This window comes from Triturus cristatus, chromosome 1_1, assembly GCF_964204655.1.
Source record: "Triturus cristatus chromosome 1_1, aTriCri1.1, whole genome shotgun sequence".
Classification (NCBI taxonomy): domain Eukaryota; kingdom Metazoa; phylum Chordata; class Amphibia; order Caudata; family Salamandridae; genus Triturus; species Triturus cristatus.
In genome coordinates this window covers 557,813,775-557,836,274 of record NC_140579.1, presented here as the reverse complement: position 1 = coordinate 557,836,274, position 22,500 = coordinate 557,813,775, and the positions used below count along the sequence as shown (strand labels likewise).

Below are 22,500 nucleotides of genomic sequence, written 5' to 3'. Positions count from 1 at the left end.
GCGTATGCATGGAGCGTACCCCCACCACACCAGTGTAAGTAGACTCGTACCCTCACCTCGAATGCATTGAGCGTACCCCCACCGTGTATGTTCCAAGCGTACATATCCTGAAATCGGAGGTGTGTGTGCAGAGTCCACCCAGCAGTGCCCTGAGACAGGAGGGGTGTGTGCAGAGTCCTCCCAGCAGTGCCCTGTGACAGGAGGGGTGGGTGCCTATCACTCCCAGCAGTGCCCTGAGACAGGAGGGGTGGGTGCAGAGTCCTCCCAGCAGTGCCCTGAGACAGGAGGGGTGTGTGCAGAGTCCTCCCAGCAGTGCCCTGAGACAGGAGGGGTGGGTGCAGAGTCCTCTCAGCAGTGCCCTGAGACAGGAGGGGTGGGTGCCTATCACTCCCAGCAGTGCCCTGAGACAGGAGGGGTGTGTGCAGAGTCCTCCCAGCAGTGCCCTGAGACAGGAGGGGTGGGTGTGGAGTCCTCCCAGCAGTGCCCTGAGACAGGAGGGGTGTGTGCAGAGTCCTCCCAGCAGTGCCCTGAGACAGGAGGGGTGGGTGCCTATCACTCCCAGCAGTGCCCTGAGACAGGAGGGGTGGGTGCAGAGTCCTCCCAGCAGTGCCCTGAGACAGGAGGGGTGTGTGTGGAGTCCTCCCAGCAGTGCCCTGAGACAGGAGGGGTGGGTGTGGAGTCCTCCCAGCAGTGCCCTGAGACAGGAGGGGTGGGTGCCTATCACTCCCAGCAGTGCCCTGAGACAGGAGGGGTGTGTGCAGAGTCCTCCCAGCAGTGCCCTGAGACAGGAGGGGTGTGTGCAGAGTCCTCCCAGCAGTGCCCTGAGACAGGAGGGGTGGGTGTGGAGTCCTCCCAGCAGTGCCCTGAGACAGAATTAAGCTTTATTCAGCATGAGCACAATGTCCGTGGATCGCAGGCAGTTCAATCTTCACAAAGCCCATAGGGCAGTCAATGATTCTCAGCTGGATGGGGGACACAGTGGGATGCGTGTCCCCTACCTTGCCTGCACAGTCAAATGGCATCGTCTTCCACACTGGTGAGGGCATCAGGGGGGGGGGAAGCAACAGGCACCGCAGGGACATCAGGGCAAAGGGGCGGCGTTGTGGGTGCAGGGATGGAGGACTCCACCACAGGGGGTGGGGCAGGGCCAAAGGCGGAGGCCAGGATGGCACTACACACCTTTGCAAGGTCCTCCAGGGAGTCCCCTGCACCCGAAGGGACCTCAGGCCCCAAGGAGGGGGGGGGGGTCAGAGGGATGGGTCGCAGCGCCACTGGGGGAGGGTGGAGACAGGGGGGGAGACTCAACCACCCTGACCGGGGACCTCCTTGACCGCTTGCGTGGTGGTGTAACCGTGGGGCTCAGGGACAGAGCGGCCATGAAGGAGTCCTTGGGGGAGATGTGGCCAGGAGAGCTGAGGGGAGGGGATTTGGAGGGAGTGGACTGGGTGGAATGCGGACTCCCACTATGGCTGCGTGTCACACGTTTGCCCCCCGACCCAGTGGGTGTGCCTACCTCACCCTGTGTGTGCGTGTCAGGAGGAGTGCGGTGGACCTTCCCTGCTGGTGTGGTGCCCGTGTCCGTTGATGTGGGTGCATGCCGACGTCTGGGTGTACGTGGGACAGGCATGGGAGTGGGAAGTGTGGATGGGGCAGGGGTAGGTGGGGGGAGGTCGCGCTGCAGGAGACCCACTGCTTTAGTCAGTGTGGAGTCTATGGACCTCAGCAAGTTGCGTTGGTCAGCCTGCGATGAATGAATGCCCTCCAAGAAAGCCTCGATGTTGGTGAGGGTTTTGCCGTGGGCATGGAGGACTTTAAGGATCGCAGCCTGACCAACCTGCAGTTGCCGCTGGATGTCCACAGACTCTGCATTGGCGGCAGCAGTGGAGACAGGGGCAGGGGGTGCGGTGCCTGGCAGGAAGGAGACATGCTGTGACCGGGCACGCTGGGAAGGGACACGAGCAAGTGGGAGGCGGCTGATGGAAACTGAGGGGGCGGTGCGAGGTGTTGTTCCGCTGCCAGCTGCTGGTGCAGCCTCCGCCCACTCGGAGACATCCTCCTCGGACCTGTCAGCTTCGTAGTCTGATGTGCCAGTCGACAGGTCCTCGGCCACACTCTCCTCCGCCTCTGTCCCACTCTATGTGCCAGACCCGATGTCACGGCTGGCACTGGTGCTCGGTCCCTCCGCCTGGTCTGTGTCCATGTCTCCCTCTGTGTCCCCCGACGATGCTGTGGGCAGGGTGGAGAGACAGAAATTAATCAGACACCTGTACACATCTGTCACATGAGTCCAATCTACATAGGTAACATTGCATAGCCTGAAAAGGAAGATCCCTAACATCTACTGAACAGGGTACCGATGTAGGGCATGAAACACACAGTTGGTTCAGCCACCATGCCACTGAAATACCATGGAGAGCATGAGACAATAGCTAAAGACAGGAAACGGAGTCTGACATAGCACCCAGGCCCTGGGGACAATCCAGCACTGCATCTGCACCACACAGCGTTGGCGAAAATACCGATGACCAGGGACCATATCCATGAACTTGAGACACATGCTGCATAGGTAATGCTGAAAACATGCCCAACATGACTCGGTCACTGCACATTGCGTGTGTGTCCAGACACATCACACACTGCCCAGACCCAGCAAGTGGAAATCAGGATTTGACACATAGGCATTGCCCGCCCCAACAAGACCCTACACGAGGCAAATTGTTGAGACACAGGTGGCACCAACATCTCATAGTCTGGGTGATACACACAGGGGCAGGCAAAAAGCAAGATTGGACGCCAAACAGCCAAGGTGCGCCTGTACAAATAATGAGGTACCAGTGCCCATCCTCAGATGAGTATAACAAGACACACAGGCACTGGCAACTGTGAGTATGAAGAAGGACAATCAGGTCAGGCTGCACAGTGGACACCTGTACAAAATAGCACCTCAATATACATGGTGACAGGGGACAATGGCACAGAGCACAACCTACGCTGTAGACACTGAGATTGGCCACGTTTATGATGACACATACACCACTGAGGAAGAGCTGCCACAGGGGACAGTAGTGGGCACACAACTACATGCTACTGAATGGTAATGACTGCAACACACGTCACCATCCCTGCAATATGTGTATCGCACACTCATGCACATCATGTCACAGGCCACTACATAGGACATGCGCGCTGTAAGGCATGACACATGAGAGACCAACTCCCATGTCTGGAGTCAGCATCATGGAACCCACATGCAGTGAACTTGACAGTGCACAGGCAAGGTCCCACAACCTGTTACACACCACCCCCACACATGATGCTACAGTCATTGTTCTCGTGGACAAAGCGCCAGCCTACATTACCTTGTGAAGGAGTGACTACACACAGACCAGGGAACACATTGCAAGGAGGGGAAGGGTGGCAGGGGCACAGCGCTATACTGGGGCAAACAGGATCTGCACAGCACCTTTAAACGCTGCCAGTGAATTCATGCTACTGTGCCCTTACAAATGCCGGTGACACACAACAAACACACATGTACCTACCCCCTTCCGGCTGCTGCATCGCCTGTAAGCGCCTCTCCAGGTCTGGAAAGACCACCGGCAGCACACGCCTGTGGAGGTGGCTCAGACGGCGGCGGCCGCGGTTCTTGTGGCTCTCAGGTGAGTCCCCCAGCAGGAGCCGTGCAATCCTCCGCGTCCAGCACCGGATATCCTGCCAGCGTTTCCTCACCTGGGGCAGGCTCCGCCTCCGACCATCCACACCCCTCACGGCACTGACGGCGGTCAGCCAGATCTGCTCCTTGGCAGTGGCGCCTACCTGTGAGGAGGAACAAGTGACACCACATCAATACACCAGCCACATGTCACAGAGAGACATATGGGTACAAATTAGCTGGTTACAACAAGGCATGTCATGCAGCCAACGCATTGCACCTTTGTCATAGGGACATCATCCCCTGGTGAGGGAAAAAGCAGTACGTGCCACAGTGGGTACACAGGTGGAATGATGGCAATGTCACAATCAATGATCAAGGCTCACACTGTGCATCACACCCACCCCTCCTGTCTCAGGGCACTGCTGTGAGTGATAGGCCCCCACCCCTCCTGTCTCAGGGCACTGCTGTGAGTGATAGGCCCCCACCCCTCCTGTCTCAGGGCACTGCTGTGAGTGATAGGCCCCCACCCCTCCTGTCTCAGGGCACTGCTGTGAGTGATAGGCCCCCACCCCTCCTGTCTCAGGGCACTGCTGTGAGTGATAGGCCCCCACCCCTCCTGTCTCAGGGCACTGCTGTGAGTGATAGGCTCCCACCCCTCCTGTCTCAGGGCACTGCTGTGAGTGATAGGCCCCCACCCCTCCTGTCTCAGGGCACTGCTGGGAGACATCAGGCACCCCCCCCTGGGACCCCCCCGACAGTACATGGCATGTGTGTTACACCTGGACGCAATGGCAGAAGTCACAGTCACAACATAGGGACAGTCTGTGGCAGTGGCCTATGCACTCACTTGATACCCTGGTCGTCCATACAGCATGGAGTACTGTGGGAGGATCACATCCAGCAGAGCCATGTTCTCCTCCAGGGTGAATGGCTGTGTCCTCTCCACAGCCCTTGACATGGTTCCAGGGAATCAGTAGCAGCAGCTGGGTCGACGAATGCAAAGATGTGCAGGCAAGTGCTCCCTCATCGGACCTGGCTGCCTTATATGTGCCCTTCTGCCCAGTCTCATGCACAGGAGTACAGAGTGATTGGTCACTCACATTTGCATCCTATGTTTCCACCAATCCCTTCAAACCTAGCAGTCTGTGGGTTCTCTATCGGTTTCATTCTCCTGCATGATGTCAGCCCCACAAACACATTGCAACAAAGTAGAAGAATTCCAACTGACTTCTGCTGTGCACCTTCCAGAACAATTTCGAATTTTGAACTTGGTCTCCATGACAACCAGCATGCATGTAGGCCTTAATACTTGTCCCCTATGTAATTTGGAGCATCACACACAGGTACGGTGCGTTTCGGGGCCCTAGGGCACCCCAAATGCATGGCAACGGCCCGTACATGCATGCCTACGCTCTCCATCACTATGGGTCTGCACGCGTATGCGTACCCGTAGTGTTACGGACCGTACACACGCATGTACGCTCTCTATCACTATGGGTCTGCAGGCGTATGCGTACCCGTAGTGTTACGGACCGTACACACGCATGTACGCTCTATATCACTATGGGTCTGCACGCGTATGCGTACTCCTAGTGATAGTGAGCGTACATGCGAGTGTACGGTCCGTACCACTACGGGTACGCATACGCGTGCAGACCCATAGTGATAGTGAGCGTACATGCGTGTGTACGGTCCGTACCACTACGGGTACGCATACGCGTGCAGACCCATAGTGATAGTGAGCGTACATGCGTGTGTACGGTCCGTAACACTACGGGTACGCATACGCGTGCAGACCCATAGTGATAGTGAGCGTACATGCGTGTGTACGGTCCGTACCACTACGGGTACGCATACGCGTGCAGACCCATAGTGATAGTGAGCGTACATGCGTGTGTACGGTCCGTACCACTACGGGTACGCATACGCGTGCAGACCCATAGTGATAGTGAGCGTACATGCGTGTGTACGGTCCGTACCACTACGGGTACGCATACGCGTGCAGACCCATAGTGATAGTGAGCGTACATGCGTGTGTACGGTCCGTAGCACTACGGGTACGCATACGCGTGCAGACCCATAGTGATAGTGAGCATACATGCGTGTGTACGGTCCGTACCACTACGGGTACGCATGCGCGTGCAGACCCATAGTGATAGTGAGCGTACATGCGTGTGTACGGTCCGTACCACTACGGGTACGCATACGCGTGCAGACCCATAGTGATAGGGCCGTACACACGCATCTACGCTCACTATCACTATGGGTCTGCACGCGTATGCGTACCCGTAGTGGTACGGAACGTACACACGCATCTACGCTCACTATCACTATGGGTCTGCACGCGTATGCGTACCCGTAGTGCTACGGACCGTACACATGCCTGTACGCTCGCCATCACGATGGGTACACATACGGCAGCACTCCCACAGTGATTTGGGAACATGCACAGGCCCTCTCAGCAGCAGTACGGCGGTTTTTACACATCACTGTGGTGATAGGCGACACACATGTAGGAATAGGGCGGACATACTTGTCCATGGATGGACATACTTGTCCAGGAATGGACATCAAGGCATCGTCTGTGCATTACTACATGTGTGGGGCACAGGTGTCACAGGCTGTGATGTGGAACATGCCTCCTGAGTGGAGAAGGCACCAGATGTATGATGAGATGTGTACATGTGTACTGTGTGAGGGTGCAATGTGTGCCAGGCATGCCCTTGACTCCTTTGACATGTGTGCATGTGGGACTGCGCACTTGGGGTGAGCGTCACTGGCATGGCACGGACACCAACACACGGAAGTGTCCCATGATGCCCGGTACAGGGGTCATGACACATGACTTGTCACTACCCACAGTGCACAATGTGACTATGTCATATATGTGTCCGGGATTTACATCAGGTTGATGTTGTAGCACCCTCAAAAGCTGCAGCCGTTGCAGCAACCAACATGTGGCTGTGTGTAGATTGTCATTGCACACTGTTCCCAACACCATGCCACATGTGTTATCGGATGTGAGGTGCACATGTATGCATGGGACACGGAGTAGCGTGACAAGGCCATGTCAGCAAACTCACAAGGAATGTGTGGTGAGTCATGACATGTGCACCTTCATGGCAAGGTGTGTGGGCTGGACTAGTGTAATGTCATGTGACCTGTGGCTCCAGTGTTCCGCTACCAGTCTCTGCAATCGGCATCACACTTCTGCTGATGTGTGGGTGTATGTCACTCCTGTCTTGCGTCGGGCAGTGCACTTGCACTGGGACACAGCTATTTCCATGGCGTGGCATGGGGAGGTTCTCAATCACCGTGTGTAGCTGGGTCTTGGAAGGAGTGTCACCTTGCATCCATACGTGTCCTGGGCATGTAGCACATGCCTGACTCCCTATGTGGCATGTGTGTATTGCCAGATTTACATGTGCTCAGTAGACATGAGTTGTTCTCGTAGTGCACTCACTCTTCCTTGTCACTTCCAAATTACTGCAGAGCGCCTCCTGTTGCCCGAAGAATTCCAGACTTGGCTACCATGCAGGAGAATGACAGGATCCGGCTCTACCGCTTCACCCAACCGTTGATTCTGGAGCTGACGGCGAGACTGGCACCACACCTGCAACCGCAGCACAGGTATCCTACGGCACTGACACCCCAGCTGAAGGTAATGGCTGCCCTACATTTTCTGGCCACGGGTACCTTCCAAAATACCATAGCTCATGTTGGTGGCATGTCCCAGAGCATGTTCAGCGGTGTGCTGCATGATTTCTTGGAGGCCATGTTGATTCACCTGGATGACTTCATCAAGTTCCCAACCCCTGAACAGATGACTGAGGTCAAGCGTGGATTCTATGCCCTGGGAGGGATGCCCCATGTCATTGGGTCCATAGATGGGACACATGTAGGTTTGGTACCACCACACGCACGGGAGGTGGCGTACCGCAATCGGAAGCACTACCACTCCATCAATGCCCTTGTGGTGTGTCTGTCCAATATGGTGATTTCACATGTCTGTGCTCGTTTCCCAGGATCAGCACACGATGCCTACATCATGAGGTGTAGCGGGATGCCTGATATGATGATGCAGCTGCGCAACGAACGGGCATGTGTTGTTGGTGGGTACAGTCTGTCTGTCCTGTATTCTGTATAGCCGACCAGCACGACCGCTACACCAGTTCTAACGATGTCCATGTGCTTCCCATGTAGGGGACGCTGGTTATCCCAACATGCCTTGGCTGCTGACACCTCTCCGCAACCCCATCACGCCGGCCCAGCTCCGCTATAACACCGCCCATGGCCGGACAAGGCGAGTGATAGAGAGGACGTTTGGCATGCTGAAGAGCCGATTCCGGTGCCTCCACAAGACCGGCGGTGCACTCCCTTATGCCCCGGCGAAGGTCTGCAAGATCTTCATGGTCTGCTGCATGCTGCACAACATGGCAGTTGAAAGAGCTGTGCCACTCATCCTGAATCAACATGACGAGGACCATCCACCCGTGGAGGACGAAGGGCTTGGCAATGGGGCTAGTGATGTGGAGGATGTGGAGCCGCAAGAGGACATCCGGACTCGGCTCATACGCGACTTCTTTGCTTAGTGGTGAGTATCAGGGTCTGAGTGTGCACGCATTGGTCCCCGTGTGGCATGCGTTGTGATGTGTGTCTCCACCTGCATGTATGGCACGTGGGTCAGAGGTGTGTGTGGGTGTGTCACTGGAGTGATGGTGGCAGTGATGGTAGTATTTCCCCAGTCATAATTGTGACCTAGCATGTTGTCATCCATACATGTGTCGAGTAACTGCACATGCAAGTGGCTGTGCTTTTTGTGGCTGACTTCTTGTGTGTCTCTCTTCCCCAGGTACCTGCGCATGCCGTTTGCTGGTTGCATTGTTGTGGCACTGCTATTCCTCATGGACATGACATCGTGGGCTGACTCAGCGTTACAGGCACGGACACGTTTGGAAGTCTCCATGGGGTAAGGGATGCATCTGGGGTGTATTGGGTGTGGCAGTTGTTCACGATGTGTGCACACTGCCCCGGTCGGGGTTTGGTTCCTCTGCAGACATGTGGCATCCCCATGGGACACGACATGCAGCTGGGTACACCTGAATAGATGGGCTGCCTGGTTGTCAGTCATCAGTGATGGGATAGTGGATTGTGATGATGGCATCAATGTGTGTGACACTGCCCTCGGACACATACGGTTAACATTGTCTTGACATGGCGTGGGACTTCCACATCAGCGGATGTATGGTGTATGGCAGGCTCTCCGTGAGCAGCTGTGGGTGTTTAGCTGTTAGCCGACGCTTGTGTGCCAGTTTCATGGCTATCACGCATTTGTGCTGCAGAAGGGGGGTGCCAGTGTTGGAGCCACATGTTACTCCACATGATGTGTTCATGTGTACTTCAAGTTGCCTCTGCAATCCCAAAAACATGACTAATAAAGGTGTCCCTATGCCTCCAAGGTGCCTCTTCTCAGTCAATGCTGGTGTGTTGGCACGGTGCATCCTGCATGTCTGGCATGGTATTCCCTGATTGTGGCTATGTGTCAATGTGTCGAGTGGCAAGATGCAAGCTGTGTGTGTGTGCTGAGACTGTGTATTGGGCATGATGTCCATGACTGTGTGGGTATTGTGACATGTGCCATCCCCATGCATCCAACGTTGTCCATGACCCCATTCTCTGCATCCACCGGACTCAAGCTTGCAGGACATGGTTCTGCCACCTGTCTACACATACCTGGGTGCCCCCCAGGACACGGGCCAGGATCCCTGACCTCTGCGCATGACTGTTGCTGTACTCAATGTGTCTGTCAGCACGGTTGTTCGGCCACCCCCTCAGCTGGTTCTGACCATCACGGGTGTGTATGGTGCTCCATGTCTGTCTTGCCTAATAAACTGTGACCCATGTGTCCTGTGCCAGACTCAGGCCCCAGGGTGTGGATGGTTGAAGTGAACAGATGACTCAGGCATGTTTAGACTGTACAAGACACATGTTAGGTAATAATGCTACCAGCAGGCATCTACTCTTAATAGTGTGATTTATTATTGGGGGGGGGGGGACAAAGTGAGGGGCTTTCCGGGATTAGGGAATCCAAAGTTCAGTAGGGGAGTTGGTGTCCTTGCCATTGGAAATCCTCAGAGTCCATGCCACAGTCTTTGTCAACATTGGTCAGCCAGTGACCAGCAGGGCCATGCGGCAGAGAATGTCTCTTGATGCTGTGATGCTGTTGCTCCAGTGGGCCAGGTGCCAGGCCAGGTGTCCTGGGAGATGGTGATGTAGCAGCCACCCTCACGGTCCTTTCCGTGGACGACCCGGCTTCCTGCGGGGAACCTCAGCAGCAGGCCGTGACGACGTCTGGGATGCTCCGTCGGATGTTTCCTCCTCCTCCTCATGATCCCTCCCTGTGGGTGGTGATGTTCTCCGCCTTCTGGCACAGGGAGGGTCGGCCATGGTGTCGGCCATCCGACGGAGTTCAGCGTGAATCCCCTGGGACGCCGTCACTTGCTCAGCCTGTCTGTCCTCCATCCTCCGTTGGTGTACCTGTAGACAGGCTATTAGCTCCGCATGTTGCTGGGCCTGCTGGACCTTGATCCCCTCGAGGATGGACACAACCTGGGCCATGCCCGTGGTGTCCTGCCGGTATGAGTCCAAGATGTTACGGACATGGGAAAATACCGGATCCCCAGCCAACTGGTCAGGCTCGCGCCTCCGCCGTCCTCCACTCCCACCACCCCTGCCCACTTGCGTCTGGCCTGCACTTGTGGGAACATCGGGTCTCCGGGACCCCTGAGGGGTGGCATTGGCGTTGTCGCCTGCCTCCTCCTGGGTGCCCGGGACACCGTGTCCCTCCTGGCGAGCCTGGCTGCATTGTGGTGTTGGGGCAGGGATCCTGGGTGTCTCCTGGGATGTGGCAGGAGTGGGGGTGGTGGTTGGCACGGTTGTACCTGACGCAGGTGCTGCAGGTGGTTGGACACCAGAGGGGCCAGGTCGGTCGGGGTCGTCCGCAGAGTGGTGAGAGTGGTCGCTGCCGGTGGGATCGGTCTCCTGCAGATCCGGGTCCTGTGAGTGTTCCCCCCCAGTGTTGGGGGGTGCAGCACGACGTTGACCTGTGTGTGAGAGAGAAAATGTTAATTTTGATCCATGCAACATCCATGTTTCATCCGTTACAAAGTTGGCACATTTCCTCTTGGAATTAGGATCTGTCTTGCATTCCACTCACAGTGCACTTGTGCATGGGTGTGTCCCTTGGGCACCAATTTGGCCCCTTTAACTATGTGTGGCACAGTCTTACTTGCTGCGTCAAGTGTGACTGCAGTCAGCAGTGGAGTGTGCATGTGTGGCGAGCCATGCATTTGCGCCTTCCTTGTAGCACTGTACATGTGCACATGGAGTGGATCCACACACTTATATGATGCAGGTGGCTGTCCTTGTGCTCGTGTACAGGTTGTGACATGGCCCTGCGTTTTGCCATGATGAAGAGGGGGGGTTCTGGCACTGGCCACCCTTGTCTACATGCACGCAGTCCACCTGCTGACGAGCAGACATTCCCACACACCAAAGGACTGATTTGCTCTCCCTGTGTCTCCCTCCTTCTCTGTCCCCCTCTCCCTCCCTCTCTGTCCCCCTCTCCCTCCCTCTGTGTGTCAGCCTCCTCCCTCTGTCCATCTTCCTGTGTCTCCCTCCCTCTCTGTCCCCCTCTCCCTCCCTCTCTGTCCCCCTCTCCCTCCCTCTGTGTGTCAGCCTCCTCCCTCTGTCCGTCTCCCTCCCTCTCAGTCCCCCTCTCCCTCCCTCTGTGTCCCCCTCTCCCTCCCTCCGTGTGTCACCCTCTGTCACCTTGGCCCAGCTTCCTGGGCACACACTGTTAGCAGATCTTTGAGTGGCCCTTGGCCTGTTGATGTGAGTTTGTTTCTGATCTCCAGGCACCCATTTTGTCTGCTGTGTGTCTGTGCGCTGCTGCTGTGGTGGTGTGTGCTGCCACTCTTTCACAATGTTGGCTGTTCATTAGCTGCTGTCATGTGCAAAACAGTGCCTTCACCCCCATGTGTTGATGCAAGGCGTCCGCCATTTGCTGGCAAGTCATTCCTGTGTTGGGACACAGTGTTTGTCTGGCTGTGACCTAGGCCATATGGGCAGAGGGCATTGTTGTCTGCTTTGGAGTCGCACTATGTGATTCTTGGTGCCCAGCCTCCCGCCATCCGGGTTACCGTGTCATGTGTTGTTGTCTTCTGTGGCCTGTGACTTGACATTGTCCAGCTGGGTGCATGGGGCATGGTGGCAGCAGTGGCATGTGCCTGCTCATGGAGTGTGGTTGAGTCATGCGATGGCTTGTGGTGGTTGCGTGCCTGTTATTAATTTTGGTTGTGGTTGCAGTTCCCCCCATGTGAGGTGCGTTGTTTGTGTACTCACCCGGGTCTCGGAGTCCTTCTACTCCTTCAACTGCCTCCACCGGCAGTATGGCCATCACCCTCTCCTCCCAGGGATGGTACTGTACGGCTCTGCGGGAGGGCCCTCCTCCGGTGGCGTTGGCCTGGTCGTGTTCCTCCTGCCTCTTGGCTCTGACCCTCCTCCGCAGATCGTACCACCTGTTCTGGCAATCCTGCTTGGTCCTCCTGGTGTCCGCAACAGCATTCACAGCATCGACGATGGTCTGCCACATGGCTGTTTTGGCTGCCTGGCTGGTGCTTCTGACCAATGTTCCAAAGATCTGTGGCTCGACTCTGAGGATTTGATCAACAAGGACCTCCAACTCTCGGTGACTGAACTTTGGATTCTTGGTAGTGGGCATGGTGAGGGGTGTGGGTGGGGATGGTGTGGGTGTGGGGGGTGTGTGGATGTTGGGGGGGGTGTGGATGGTTGTGTGTGTGTGTGAATGTGATGAGAGGGTGTTTGTGAGGGTGGTCGTGTGAAGGTGTGCAAGTGTAAGATGTGGTGTAGCTTGTAGTCTGGTTCTGTGGTGTCTGGCAGCAGTGAGTCTGTTGCAAAGGCTCATGGTTTGTGTGTGTGGGCCCTTTTCATTGGTCCATGGGTGGGTGTGGCAGTGTTTGAATTTTGGGTGGGTGTGTTATAAGGAGTGGTGGTGTATTGGGCCTCTGTTTGTTTTTGACAGTTGCAGGTCAGTGATTGTGTTATTTTAGTGGTTGTTGGCCATGTTTAGTGGCTGTGTGCCTTTCGAATGGTGTATTCTTGTGTTGTTTTGTTTTGTCCTTGTTGTGTACGTGCGTTTTGAGCGTGTGTACGGTGTGTACATGGGCCATTTGGTTGTACGATTATGTCCTTGTGTGTGGCTTTGTACGACTCGTACATGCGGTTGTGATGTTGGGGCATGGGGTGCGCTCCGTACTTAGGAGGTTGTGTTGGGGGTGCGCCAGGAACGTACTGGGGTGTAGGTACACGGGGGGTATGACACGTACTGGGGTGGGGGTGGGGCTCGAACGTACTGGGGTGTACATAGACGGTGGTACGACACGTACAGGGGTGGGGGGGTGTACATTGATGGTGGTACGACACGTACTGGGGTGGGGGTACGACTGGAACGTACTGGGGTGTAGGTACACGGGGGGTATGACACGTACTGGGGTGGGGGTGTGGCTCGAACGTACTGGGGTGTAGGTACACGGGGGGTACGACACGTACTGGGGTGGGGGTACGACTGGAACGTACTGGGGTGTAGGTACACGGGGGGTATGACACGTACTGGGGTGGGGGTACGACTGGAACGTACTGGGGTGTAGGTACACGGGGGGTATGACACGTACTGGGGTGGGGGTGTGGCTCGAACGTACTGGGGTGTAGGTACACGGGGGGTACGACACGTACTGGGGTGGGGGTACGACTGTAACGTACTGGGGTGTAGGTACACGGGGGTATGACACGTACTGGGGTGGGGGTGGGGCTCGAACGTACTGGGGTGTAGGTACACGGGGGGTACGACACGTACTGGGGTGGGGGTACGACTGTAACGTAATGGGGTGTAGGTACACGGGGGGTATGACACGTACTGGGGTGGGGGTGGGGCTCGAACGTACTGGGGTGTAGGTACACGGGGGGTACGACACGTACTGGGGTGGGGGTACGACTGGAACGTACTGGGGTGTAGGTACACGGGGGGTATGACACGTACTGGGGTGGGGGTGTGGCTCGAACGTACTGGGGTGTAGGTACACGGGGGGTACGACACGTACTGGGGTGGGGGTACGACTGTAACGTACTGGGGTGTAGGTACACGGGGGGTATGACACGTACTGGGGTGGGGGTGTGGCTCGAACGTACTGGGGTGTAGGTACACGGGGGGTACGACACGTACTGGGGTGGGGGTACGACTGTAACGTACTGGGGTGTAGGTACACGGGGGGTATGACACGTACTGGGGTGGGGGTGGGGCTCGAACGTACTGGGGTGTAGGTACACGGGGGGTACGACACGTACTGGGGTGGGGGTACGACTGGAACGTACTGGGGTGTACATGGACGGTGGTACGACACGTACAGGGGTGGGGGGTGTACATTGACGGTGGTACGACACGTACTGGGGTGGGGGGGTGTACATTGACGGTGGTACGACACGTACTTGGGTGGGGGTACGACTGGAACGTACTGGGGTGTACATGGACGGTGGTACGACACGTACAGGGGTGGGGGGTGTACATGGACGGTGGTACGACACGTACTGGGGTGGGGGGGTGTACATTGACGGTAGTACGACACGTACTGGGGTGGGGGTACGACTGGAACGTACTGGGGTGTACATAGACGGTGGTACGACACGTACAGGGGTGGGGGGGTGTACATTGACGGTGGTACGACACGTACAGGGGTGGGGGGGTGTACATTGACGGTGGTACGACACGTACTGGGGTGGGGGTACGACTGGAACGTACTGGGGTGTAGGTACACGGGGGGTATGACACGTACTGGGGTGGGGGTGTGGCTCGAACGTACTGGGGTGTAGGTACACGGGGGGTACGACACGTACTGGGGTGGGGGTACGTCTGGAACGTACTGGGGTGTAGGTACACGGGGGGTATGACACGTACTGGGGTGGGGGTACGACTGGAACGTACTGGGGTGTAGGTACACGGGGGGTATGACACGTACTGGGGTGGGGGTGGGGATCGAACGTACTGGGGTGTAGGTTCACGGTGGTACGACACGTACTGGGCTGGGGGTACGACTGGAACGTACTGGGGTGTACATAGACGGTGGTACGACACGTACAGGGGTGGGGGGGTGTACATTGACGGTGGTACGACACGTACTGGGGTGGGGGTACGACTGGAACGTACTGGGGTGTGGGTAGACGGGGCTATGACACGTACTGGGGTGGGGGTGGGGCTCGAACGTACTGGGGTGTAGGTACACGGGGGGTACGACACGTACTGGGGTGGGGGTACGACTGGAACGTACTGGGGTGTGGGTAGACGGGGCTATGACACGTACTGGGGTGGGGGTGTGGCTCGAACGTACTGGGGTGTAGGTACACGGGGGTACGACACGTACTGGGGTGGGGGTACGACTGGAACGTACTGGGGTGTAGGTAGACGGGGCTATGACACGTACTGGGGTGGGGGTTCGACTGGAACGTACTGGGGTGTACCTAGACGGGTGGGGGTATACATATACGGGGGTACGTGTCGGACGTACGGGGGCTGGGGGGAGTGTTGGGCGCGTATGCGGGCACATGTCTCCATGGTTGCTGTAGGAGTTCGGTGCGGACGGTGTTTTTTCCATACGGTTGTAACCTCGGACGCACGGGATGGATCGTGATTCCTCGGTCGGACTTGGATTTTCACGTTTGTAAGGTAAATCGTCCGAGGACGTGTCGGACACATTTTCCGACCCGAGGACGTGTGGGGAATGATTCCCAGTGCGGTTCGTATGGACTTTTTACCATGCGAATCGTGATTGCCAGTTCGTACGGCACTTGTACGATTCGTACGGTAAAAAGACCCGATACGAGTCGCACGGGGGAATTTTTTACCGGATCGTGATCGGCACCTAAGTGTATCAATAAGTATTCAAAAAGAGGGTCTTAGGGAAAATGTTTATAGACCAATAGTGTTCTGTTCCCCAACCGAAATGGTCACACAAAAAGAAGAAAACTATGGTCTCTAGAGTCAGCCAAAAAATACTGAGTAGAATGAAAGAAGTTTTTAGGGAAACAATGGAGTCCCATCACCCACCGAAGTGGCCTGCTTCATCATTTGGGATATCCACTTCAATGCATGCCCTCATGGGATCAAGGGTTGCAAACTTCTCAAAAGTAGAAGGGAGTTGAAACAGATGTTTCCATAAGTGGCAAAAAGGAGGAAATGTCCACTTTGATATCAAAAAGAGATGAGGAGATGGTTTGAAAATTAGGAGGATGATGGTTGCAGTGCTAGTGATGTATTAAGGTGAAAGACAAGTGAGGTTAAATTTAGCTATCAGGGTACTAGCCAATTTTAATGAATACTACCCTTATGTCAAAACTAAAAACAGTGCAAATACAGTTTAAAAGAATAACTGTAATAAGTCCGTGAGGACTAGGTCTACATGTTTCAGCCCCTAGATTTTTTTAAACCGGGCTTTCGTCAGGACCAATAAAGGTGGAAATGCTAATGCAAAACAGTGAACCAACAAAAGTGTACACAAGTCTCAATATAATGCAGTTGGGACCATACAACCTGCCAGAACCTGTGAGTCCTAGATGTAGTGAAACACAGGAGAATTGGACTCATCCCTAAAATAAAAAAACTGAAAACTGTTTTCTACTTCATGTTTCTCACATTCTATAAAGTATAGCTGCTGTCACAATAGAATCAGCATAGATATTCTATGTTGATAAAAATAGTAAATTATTACCTCAAGGTGTATGTCATAACAAATCAAATGAAAATTATAAAAAATGTTGCACTTACCCGTTCATGTACGGGAGTGCACCTCACCTCACCTGGCATCCGCTCAGGGAATGAGTCCCCGCTCTGTTGCAAAGGTAAAACGTATACAAACCACATATTAAAGTTGAATACTTCAAATGGGGCTACCTAACATTATTACAATAGTCGTGCTGAACCAACCAGACCAAGGGAAGGCTGACTCTCATGTTTAGCCAAAGTCAACCAATACACAACACTACAATACACAAGGGGCCCTGTAGTGATAAAAAAGAAGGAACAGCTCTCTGGCACCCGCTACTTAGATTGCCAGTGAACTTCTAAACATGGGTAGCCCATTACTTATCTAAGTGATGTCTCTAAACAATGTCTAATATTGTCAACAAATAATCAAGTTCAGATATATCACTCTCTTCTTATGATAGATGAAGACAAGGGTATGTGCCCAAACGCATTGCATAGAGCTCAAAATAACGTGCTAGATAGTCAAGTTTGACCGTATTCTCGGCACTCTGCCAGGGCCGTTGCCGACCCCAGCGTGGTCGATCCGAGGACCTGACTAAACCATCCAATCGGTAGTAGCGACGGGCGGTGTGTACAAAGGGCAGGGACTTAATCAACATGAGCTTATGACCCGCACTTACTGGGAATTCCTCGCTCATGGGAAATAATTGCAATCCCCAATCCCTATCACGAACGGGGTTCAGCGGGTTACCCGCACCTGTCGGCGAAGGGTAGACACACGCTGATCCATTCAGTGTAGCGCGCGTGCAGCCCCGGACATCTAAGGGCATCACAGACCTGTTATTGCTCGATCTCGTGTGGCTGAACGCCACTTGTCCCTCTAAGAAGTTGGACGCCGACCGCTGGGGGTCGCGTAACTAGTTAGCACGGAGGAGTGTCGTTCGTTATCAGAATTAACCAGACAAATATCTCCACCAACTAAGAACGGCCATGCACCACCACCCACAGAATCGAGAAAGAGCTATCAATCTGTCAATCCTTTCCGTGTCCGGGCCAGGTGAGGTTTCCTGTGTTGAGTCAAATTAAGCCGCAGGCTCCAATCCTGGTGGTGCCCTTCCGTCAATTCCTTTAAGTTTCAGGTTTGCAACCATATTCCCCCCGGAACCCAAAGACTTTGGTTTCCCGGAAGCTGCTCGGCGGGTCATGGGAATAATGCCGCCGGATCGCTAGTCGGCATCGTTTATGGTCGGAACTACGTCGGTATCTGCTCGTCTTCGAACCTCCGACTTTCGTTCTTGATTAATGAAAACATTCTTGGCAAATGCTTTCGCTTTGGTTCGTCTTGCGCCGGTCCAAGAATTTCATCTCTAGCGGCACAATACGAATGCCCCCGGCCGTCCCTCTTAATCATGGCCCCAGTTCCGAAAACCAACAAAATAGAACCGGTGTCCTATTCCATTATTCCTAGCTGAAGTATTCAGGCGACCGGCCTGCTTTGAACACTCTCATTTTTTCAAAGTAAACGCTTCGGACCCCCAGGACACTCAATCAAGAGCATCAAGGGGGCACCGAGAGGCACGGGCTGGGACAGGCGGTAGCTCGCCTCACGGCGGATCGCCAGCTCGATCCCAAGATCCAACTATGAGCTTTTTAACTGCAGCAACATTAATATACGCTATTGGAGCTGGAATTACCGCGGCTGCTGGCACCAGACTTGCCCTCCAATGGATCCTATTTAAAGGATATAAAGTGTACTCATTCCAATTACAGGGCCTCGAAAGAGTCCTGTATTGTTATTTTTCGTCACTACCTTCCCGAGTCGGGAGTGGGTAATTTGCGCGCCTGCTGCCTTCCTTGGATGGGTAGCAGTTTCTCAGGCTCCCTCTCCGAAATCGAACCCTGATTCCCCGTTACCCTTGGTCACCATGGTAGACACAGAAAGTACCATCGAAAGTTGATAGGGTAGACATCCGAATGTATCGTCGCCGTCACAGGGACGTGCAATCGGCCTGAGGTTATCTAGAGTCACCAAAGCGGCTGGGAGAGACCGGATTGGTCTTGGTCTGATAAATACACGCATCCCGGGAGGTCAGCGCTCGTCGGCATGTATTAGCTCTAAAATTACCACAGTTATCCAAGTAACAGATGGAGCGATCAAAGAAACCATAACTGATTTAATGAGCCATTCGCAGTTTCACTGTACCGGCCGTGTGTACTTACACGTGCATGGCTTAATCTTTGAGACAAGCATATGCTACTGGCAGGATCAACCAGGTAGCCGCACCTGCTGATGGGGTGGGGGCTGCGTGCCCATCTCCCCGACGGCAACCTTCACGCACCCCTCCCTCTCGGGAGCCTGCCAGGGGAAGGAGCCAACCCACCTGGGCGGGAGAGCTCACTGGAGGGGTGTGGAGAGGTACAGTCGCATAGTCACCGGCAGGCCCAGCCACCTCCCCCGGGAGGGAGAGGCAGGCCGAGGCACAGCCTGAGCGAGACGCAGGGGTGCCGGAGCCTGGCGGCAATGGCACCCCTCGGAACAGTCATTCCGAGCTGCTGTGGAAATGTGCTGGGCAGAGAGGGGTGACGGCGTGGCATGCGGGGCCTTCGGACCTGCTGAGCAGGAGCATCCAAGGGCCTTGCGCCACCCGACCCCTCCAGCTCGGGTCAGACACTTGGGGGACACGAGCTGCCGGGGCCACTCGGCCTTCGCTCTGCTGGGTAGGGTCTCCCGCCAGGCGTCAGGCCCTCGAGTCGGACGGTCCATGCGGGGTGGATCCGCTTTGTTCGGCGGGCACATGGGCGTCCTTTTGGTCGCACCTTTCCCCTCGGCCATCTGGGGCGACCAGATGGCTGGGCTGCCCTGGCTCATTTGCCTGCCCGATCCCAACCAGGTCTCCAGGAGGTCGGGCGCGTCTTCACCTAGGGTCCCCTTAGTCTTGCGGTGCGCACAGGTTACCAGAAAGGGGGGTAGCCTTCCTCCGGATTACTAGGGACAGGGTACTCTAGGACCCCTCTCGGCCTAGCAGTCCTCAGCCGGCAGCTGGAGGGGCCAGGATGCTGCCCCAGCCCTGGGCCCGTCCCTGGGTCTGCCGCGTGGCAGGCTGCCCTGGATGGGATCCAGCGGGACCAGCGAGCCTCCCCCTCCCCGCCCCAGGCTCCGTCCTTGGTCCTGCCACGTGGCAGGGTGCCCGGGACGGGGTCCCGCGGGCCCGGGGAGGTGTCCCCTGCATCTGGTCGCCCCATTGGAAAACATTGCGTGCGGTCAGATGGCCGAGGGGAAAGGTACGACCAAAAGGACGCCCATGTGCCCGCCCCGAGCCTTCGCGGGAGGGCTCCCACCTGCCCTTGCAGGACTCGGGGGCTGCAGGGCACGGGGACTGCAGGCCTCGGGGGCTGCAGGACTCGGGGGCTGCAGGGTTCAGGAACTGCAGGGCTCGGGGCTGCAGGGCTCCGGGGCTGCAGGGCTCCTGGGCTGCAGGGCTCAGGGGCTGCAGGGCTCGGGGGCTGCAGGGCTCCGGGGCTGCAGGGCTCTGGGGCTGCAGGGCTCGGGAGCCTCAGAGACCCCACGCTGGGCCTCAGGCATGGGGAGGCCCGCAGGAGCTCCCGAGGCGTGGACGCCCGGGGACCCATGGAGCCCGTCCCGGGCACTTTGCCTTGCCACGGGCTAGAGGAGGGAGCCCCAGACGCTGGGGAGGTGTCGTACGGGCCCAGCCCATCTGGTCCCCGACTGAGAACCGCCATCCCCGGGAGGGGCATCCCGGCATACCCTGCCCCTAGTAATTCGGAGGAAGGCTACCCCCCTTTCTGGTAAACCGTGCGCACCGAGTGACAGAGAGGACCCTAGGCGCGGAGGCGCCCGACCTCCTGGAGCCCTGGCTGGGATTAGGGAGGTGAATGAGCCCTCATCGGGACTTCTAGGCCGGCCCGGCCAGCTGGTCGCCCCATTGGAAAGCATTGCGTGCGACCAGATGGCCGAGGGGATTGCGACCAGATGGCTGGGACTGAAATGAAGCCAATCTGCCTGCCCCGAGCCTTCGTGGGAGGGCTCCCGCCTGACCTTGCAGGGCTCGGGGGCTGCAGGGCATGGGGATTGCAGGGCTCGGGGGCCTCAGAGACCCCACGCTGGGCCTCAGGCATGGGGAGGCCCGCAGGAGCTCCCGAGGCGTGGACGCCCGGGGACCCATGGAGCCCGTCCCGGGCACTTTGCCTTGCCACGGGCTAGAGGAGGGAGCCCCAGATGCTGGGGAGGTGTCGTACGGGCCCAGCCCATCTGGTCCCCGCCTGGGAACCGCCATCCCCGGGAGGGGCATCCCGGCATACCCTGCCCCTAGTAATTCGGAGGAAGGCTACCCCCCTTTCTGGTAAACCGTGCGCACCGAGTGACAGAGAGGACCCTAGGCGCGGAGGCGCCCGACCTCCTGGAGCCCTGGCTGGGATCAGGGAGGCGAATGAGCCCTCATCGGGACTTCTAGGCCGGCCCGGCCAGCTGGTCGCCCCATTGGAAAGCATTGCGTGCGACCAGATGGCCGAGGGGATTGCGACCAGATGGCTGGGACTGAAATGAAGCCAATCTGCCCGCCCCGAGCCTTCGTGGGAGGGCTCCCGCCTGACCTTGCAGGGCTCGGGGGCTGCAGGGCATGGGGATTGCAGGGCTCGGGGGCTGCAGGGCTCGGGAGCTGCAGGGCTCGGGGGCTGCAGGGCTCGGGAGCTGCAGGGCTCGGGGGCTGCAGGGCTCCGGGGCTGCAGGGCTCCGGGGCTGCCGGGCACCGGGGCTGCCGGGCACCGGGCTGCAGGGCTCTGGTGCTGCAGGGTTTGGGGGGGCTCAGAGGCCCCACGCTGGGCATCAGGCATGGGGAGGTCCGCAGGAGCTTCCGGGGCCCGGACGTCCGGGGACCCATGGAGCCCGTCCCGGGCACTTTGCCTCGCCGTGGGCTGGAGGAGGGAGCCCCGGACGACGGGGAGGTGTCATCCGGGCTTAGCCCATCTGGTCCCCGCCTGAGAACCACCATCCCCGAGAGGGGCATCCCGGCATACTCTACCCCTAGCAATCCAGAGGAAGGCTACACCCCTTTCTGGTAAAGCGTGCACACCGAGTGACGGAGGGAACCCTAGGCACAGAGGCGCCCAACCTCCTGGAGCCCTGGCTGGGATTGGGGAGGTGAATGAGCCCTCATCAGGACTTCCAGGCCGGCCCGGCCATCTGGTCGCCCCATTGGAAAGCATTGCGTGCGACCAGATGGCCGAGGGGATTGGTGCGACCAGATGGCCGAAACCGAAATGACGCCAATCTGCCCACCCCGAGCCTTCGTGGGAGGGCTCCAACCTGCCCTTGCAGGGCTCGGGACTGCAGGGCACGGGGACTGCAGGGCTCGGGGGCTGCAGGGCTCCGGGGCTGCAGGGCTCCGGGGCTGCAGGGCTCCGGGGGCTGCAGGGCTCGGGGGCTCAGAGACCCCAAGCTAGGCCTCAGGCATGGGGAGGCCCGCAGCAGCTCCCGAGGCCCAGACCCCCTTGGGACCTATGGAGGCCGTTCCTGGCACTTTGCCTCACCGAGGGCTGGAGGAGGGAGCCCCGGATGCCGGGGAGGTGTCGTCCGGGCCTAGCCCATCTGGTCCCCACCTGACAACCGCCATGCCCGGGAGGGGCGTCCCGGCATACCCTGCCCCTAGTAATCTGGAGGAAGGATACCCCTCTTTCTGGGAACCTGTGCACACCGAGAGACTCAGGGGACACTAGGCGCAGACATGCCTGACCTCCTGGAGCCCTAGCTGGGATAGGGGAGGCGAATGAGCCCCATCGGGACTTCCAGGGAAACCCGGCCATCTGGTCGCCCCATTGGAAAGCATTGCGTGCGACCAGATGGCCGAGGGGAAAGGTGCGACCAGATGGCCGGGACCGAAAGGACTCCCATCTGCCTGCCCCGAGCCGAGCCTTCCCGGTAGGGCTCCTGCCTGCCCTTGCAGGGCTCGGGGCTGCACGTCCTGGGGGGCTCCGGGACCTTGGCTGGGCCTCAGGC

At 57.2% G+C, this 22,500-nt stretch overlaps 1 long non-coding RNA gene and 1 pseudogene across 2 annotated transcripts in view; one reads left to right on the top strand and one right to left on the bottom strand.

Annotated features, from left to right (window-relative positions):
* Positions 1–22,500, top strand: part of LOC146870615 (uncharacterized) — a 466,635-nt gene that overhangs the window by 431,814 nt on the left and 12,321 nt on the right. The window lies entirely within an intron of this gene.
* LOC146870617 (18S ribosomal RNA) lies at positions 16,961–18,764 on the bottom strand (annotated as a pseudogene).